Below are 6,000 nucleotides of genomic sequence, written 5' to 3'. Positions count from 1 at the left end.
ATGGGTGACGCTCTCATGGCAGAATTTGGAAAAGCAGCTCCCTTCTTGAGGAAGTCAGATAAAGAGCGACTGGAAGCTCAAACCAGACCCTTTGACATCAAGACGGAATGCTTTGTCGTGGATGAAAAAGTGGAGTATGTAAAGGGCCAAATTGTCAGCAAGGATGGAGGAAAGGTGAGTGTCAAGACAGAAGATGGGAGGACTGTCACTGTGAAAGAGACAGATGTCCATCCCCAGAACCCACCGAAATTTGATAAAATTGAAGATATGGCAATGTTCACGTTCCTTCATGAGCCTGCAGTGCTGTTTAACCTCAAAGAGCGTTATGCAGCCTGGATGATTTACACTTATTCAGGGTTGTTTTGTGTAACCGTCAACCCCTACAAATGGCTGCCTGTGTATGATTCAGAGGTAGTTGCTGCTTACAGAGGTAAGAAGAGATCAGAAGCTCCTCCTCACATCTTCTCCATCTCAGATAATGCTTATCAATATATGCTAACTGATCGGGAGAACCAGTCAGTCCTCATCACCGGAGAATCTGGTGCTGGAAAGACTGTTAACACCAAGAGAGTAATACAGTATTTTGCGAGTATTGCAGCTGCTGCAGGTGCTGGCAAGAAGGACTCAAATAAGGGTACCCTGGAGGACCAAATCATTCAGGCTAATCCTGCACTTGAGGCTTTTGGCAATGCCAAAACAGTGAGAAATGACAACTCGTCTCGTTTTGGAAAATTCATCCGCATTCATTTCGGAACAAGCGGTAAACTTTCCTCAGCTGACATCGAAACATATCTGCTGGAAAAGTCACGTGTGACCTTTCAGCTAAAATCAGAAAGGAACTACCACATCTTTTTCCAGATATTGTCCAACGCCAAGCCAGAGCTGCTGGATATGCTGTTGATTACAAACAACCCCTATGATTACTCTTACATCTCCCAAGGAGAAGTAACTGTTGCAAGCATCAATGACAGCGAGGAGCTGCTAGCCACCGACAATGCCTTTGACGTGCTTGGCTTCACTCCAGACGAGAAGATGGGAGTGTACAAATTGACTGGTGCCATTATGCATTATGGTAACATGAAATTCAAGCAGAAGCAGCGTGAGGAACAGGCTGAACCCGATGGTACAGAAGCTGCTGACAAATCTGCCTACCTAATGGGGCTGAACTCTGCAGATCTTCTGAAGGGACTCTGCCATCCAAGAGTCAAGGTAGGAAACGAATATGTCACAAAGGGCCAAGGCGTGGATCAAGTATACTACTCCCTTGGTGCACTGGCTAAGTCAGTGTATGAGAAGATGTTCAACTGGATGGTGACAAGAATCAACCAGTCCCTAGACACAAAGCAGCATCGACAGTATTTCATTGGGGTGCTAGATATCGCTGGATTTGAGATCTTTGATTTCAACACATTTGAGCAGCTCTGCATTAATTTCACCAACGAAAAACTGCAACAGTTTTTCAATCACCACATGTTTGTCCTGGAGCAAGAGGAGTACAAAAAGGAAGGAATAGACTGGGAGTTCATTGACTTTGGAATGGACTTGCAAGCTTGCATTGATCTGATTGAGAAGCCTCTTGGGATTATGTCTATTCTGGAAGAAGAGTGCATGTTTCCAAAGGCAAGTGATCAGACGTTCAAAGCAAAACTGTATGACAATCATCTTGGCAAGTCAAGCATGTTCCAGAAGCCTCGTGCGGCCAAGGGCAAGGCAGAGGCGCACTTTGCCCTGGTTCACTATGCTGGCACCGTTGATTACAATATCGCAGGCTGGCTTGTGAAGAACAAAGATCCACTCAACGAAACAGTAGTTGGGCTCTATCAAAAGTCCTCTCTCAAGCTTCTAAGTCTTCTCTTCTCAAGCTATGCAGGAACAGATGCAGGTGAAAAGTCAGGTGGAAAAACAACCAAAAAGAAGGGCTCATCATTTCAGACTGTGTCTGCCTTGCACAGAGAAAATCTGAATAAGCTGATGACCAACCTCAGGACCACTCACCCACATTTTGTTCGCTGTTTAATTCCAAACGAGAGCAAGACTCCTGGAGCCATGGACAACTGCCTTGTGATGCACCAGCTTCGCTGTAATGGCGTGCTGGAGGGTATCCGAATTTGCAGGAAAGGTTTTCCAAACAGGGTGCTCTACGGTGACTTTAAACAGAGGTACAGAATTCTAAATGCATCTGCTATCCCAGAAGGCCAGTTTATTGAAAACAAGAAAAGTGCTGAGAAACTGCTAGGATCGCTTGACATTGATCATACACAGTACAAGTTCGGCCATACCAAAGTGTTTTTCAAAGCAGGTCTGCTGGGCACTCTAGAGGAGATGCGAGATGAGCAACTTGCTCGCATCATCACAAGGATACAAGCTAATGCACGAGCTCTGCTAATGAGAGCGGAATATCAGAAGCTTGTAGAACGAAGAGATGCCCTAATGGTCATTCAGTGGAACCTGCGCTCCTTCCTAAGTGTTAAAAACTGGCCTTGGATGAAGATGTTCTTCAAAATAAAGCCCCTGCTGAAGAGTGCTGAGGCTGAGAAAGAGATGGCGAACATGAAGGATGAATTTAATAAACTGAAAGAGGCGCTGGATAAATCTGACAGCAGAAGGAAAGAGCTAGAAGAGAAAATGGTCACACTTCTTCAAGAAAAGAATGACTTGCATCTCCAGCTGCAGTCAGAGCAAGACACACTGACAGACGCTGAGGAACGCTGTGAGCAGTTGATCAAAAGCAAGATTCAACTGGAGGCTAAGGTGAAAGAACTCACTGAGCGGATTGAGGACGAGGAAGAGATGAACGCAGACCTCACAGCCAAAAAGCGCAAGTTGGAGGATGAATGCTCTGAGCTGAAGAAAGACATCGATGACCTTGAACTCACCCTTGCCAAGGTTGAGAAAGAGAAGCATGCCACTGAGAACAAAGTGAAGAACCTCACTGAGGAAATGGCCTCCCAGGATGAGATCATAATGAAGCTCACAAAAGAGAAAAAGGCTCTACAGGAGGCTCACCAGCAGACGCTAGATGACCTTCAGAGTGAAGAGGACAAAGCAAATACTTTGTCAAAAGCCAAGGCTAAGCTTGAGCAGCAGGTGGATGACCTTGAGGGCTCCCTTGAACAAGAAAAAAAGGTTAGGATGGATCTTGAACGTGCCAAAAGAAAACTAGAAGGAGACCTGAAACTGACTCAAGAAAATATCATGGATTTGGAGAACGATAAACAGCAGCAGGAGGAGAAACTGAAGAAGAAAGACTTTGAAATATGTCAGCTGAATGGAAAGATCGAGGATGAGCAGATGACTGTGGTACAACTGCAGAAAAAATTAAAAGAAAGCCAAGCTCGCATTGAGGAACTGGAGGAAGAACTGGATGCCGAGCGCGCAGCACGTGCAAAGGTGGAGAAGCAGCGATCCGATCTCTCACGAGAATTAGAAGACATCAGTGAGCGCCTTGAGGAGGCGGGTGGAGCCACATCTGCTCAAGTGGAGCTCAACAAGAAAAGGGAGAGTGAGTTTCAGAAGCTGCGCAGAGATCTTGAGGAATCCACCCTGCAGCACGAGGCCACTTCCGCTGCTCTTCGAAAGAAACATGCCGATTCAGTGGCTGAACTTGGGGAACAAATTGACAATCTGCAGCGTGTTAAGCAAAAGTTAGAGAAGGAGAAGACAGAACTGAAGCTGGAGTTGGATGACCTGGCCTCAAACATGGAGAGCATTGTAAAAGCCAAGGTGAACCTTGAAAAAATGTGCCGCTCAATGGAAGATCAAATGAACGAGCACAGGTCTAAAGCTGAAGAGGCCCAGAGAGCTCTTAGTGACTTCTCAACCCAAAGAGCCAAGTTGCTGACTGAAAACGGAGAGCTTGGACGGCAGCTGGAGGAGAAAGAATGCCTGATCTCCCAGCTTACGAGAGGTAAAAGCTCCTACACCCAGCAAGTAGAGGACCTGAGAAGACAACTTGAAGAAGAAGTGAAAGCAAAGAATGCCCTGGCTCATGCTGTGCAGTCTTCTCGCCATGATTGCGACTTACTGAGAGAGCAGTTTGAGGAGGAACAGGAGGCCAAGGCAGAGCTCCAGCGGGCACTCTCAAAGGCAAATACTGAAGTGGCAACATGGAGAGCTAAGTATGAGACTGATGGTATTCAGAGAACAGAAGAACTAGAGGAGGCGAAAAAGAAACTTGTTCAAAGGCTACAAGAGGCAGAAGAGGCCGTAGAAGCAGTGAACGCAAAGTGTTCCTCTCTTGAAAAAACGAAGCATCGGCTGCAAAATGAGATTGAAGATCTTATGTTGGATCTTGAACGCTCAAATGCAGCCTCTGCTGCTCTGGACAAGAAACAGCGGGGCTTTGACAAAGTCATGGCAGAGTGGAAGCAGAAGTATGAGGAGTCACAGTGTGAACTGGAAGCGTCCCAGAAGGAAGCACGGAACCTGAGTACTGAGCTATTCAAGCTAAAAAATGCGTATGAGGAATGTCTCGATCAACTCGAGACTATGAAGCGGGAGAACAAAAATCTGCAAGAAGAGATCTCAGACCTGACCGATCAGCTTGGTGAAGGCGGCAAGAGTGTTCATGAGCTTGAGAAACTTCGAAAACAACTGGAACAAGAGAAAGCGGAGTTGCAATCAGCACTGGAAGAAGCTGAGGCCTCTGTAGAGCATGAGGAAGGCAAGATCCTACGGGCCCAACTTGAGTTCAATCAGGTAAAGGCAGACATTGAACGAAAGTTAGCAGAGAAGGATGAGGAGATGGAACAGGCCAAGAGAAATTACCAACGCATGGTGGAATCCTTACAGACATCTCTTGAAGCCGAAACAAGAAGCCGCAACGAGGCATTGAGGGTCAAGAAAAAGATGGAGGGAGACCTCAATGAAATGGAAATACAGCTAAGTCAAGCCAACAGACAGGCAGCTGATTCCCAGAAACAGCTGAAGATGGTCCAGTCCTACCTAAAGGATGCTCAGCTTCAACTTGATGACTCTGCTCATACCAATGACGATCTTAAAGAGAACGTTGCCCTTTCAGAGCGCAGAAACAACCTCCTTCAAGCAGAGCTTGAGGAACTAAGGGGAGTGGTGGAGCAAACCGAGAGAGGCCGTAAACTAGCAGAGCAGGAGCTTACAGATGCAACAGAAAGGATCCAGCTGCTGCATTCCCAAAACACTAGCCTTCTCAGTCAGAAGAAAAAGCAGGAAGCTGATTTGCTACAGCTTCAAAGCGAGATGGAGGAGGTGATACAGGAGAGTCGCAATGCTGAAGAAAAGGCAAAAAAAGCCATAACTGATGCAGCTATGATGGCTGAGGAGCTGAAGAAAGAGCAAGACACCAGCGCCCATCTTGAGAGAATGAAGAAGAACATGGAGCAGACAATTAAAGACTTGCAGCACCGGCTGGATGAAGCTGAACAAATAGCCATGAAGGGTGGCAAGAAGCAGCTCCAGAAACTGGAGGCACGCATACGCGACCTTGAGAATGAGTTGGAAGCGGAACAAAAACGGGGTACGGAGTCCATAAAAGCAGTTCGCAAGTATGAACGCCGCATTAAGGAACTCACCTATCAGACAGAAGAGGATCGCAAGAACATGGCAAGGATCCAGGATTTGGTGGACAAGCTACAGCTGAAAGTGAAGGCATACAAACGCTCCGCTGAGGAAGCTGAAGAACAAGCAAACGTCAACCTGGCCAAGTTACGAAAACTACAGCATGAGCTGGAAGAGGCAGAGGAGCGTGCAGATATTGCAGAATCCCAGGTGAACAAGCTGCGCGCCAAGACTAGGGATGGCGTGCCTGGTAAAAAATCCCAGGATGAGTAACATCACACCACTTAAAAATCTAAATCTAAAAATCTCACCTAGATTGTGTGATCTAATTACTCGGTTTCTTCATAAGATTGGATGTCGAGGCATCTTTTTGCAGTAAAGCCAAACTGCATTAATTACTGACAACGTATTTGGGGTATTGGGTATACAGTATTTCTGACAGCTTTAAATATGGTAATAGCTTCC

At 46.3% G+C, this 6,000-nt stretch overlaps 1 pseudogene; it reads left to right on the top strand.

Annotated features, from left to right (window-relative positions):
* Positions 1-5,808, top strand: LOC140577105 (myosin-6 pseudogene; annotated as a pseudogene).
* The last annotated feature ends 192 nt before the right edge of the window (positions 5,809-6,000 follow it).

This window comes from Salminus brasiliensis, chromosome 1 (genome assembly GCF_030463535.1).
Source record: "Salminus brasiliensis chromosome 1, fSalBra1.hap2, whole genome shotgun sequence".
NCBI lineage: Eukaryota > Metazoa > Chordata > Actinopteri > Characiformes > Bryconidae > Salminus > Salminus brasiliensis.
This window is presented reverse-complemented; position numbering and strand designations above follow the sequence as displayed.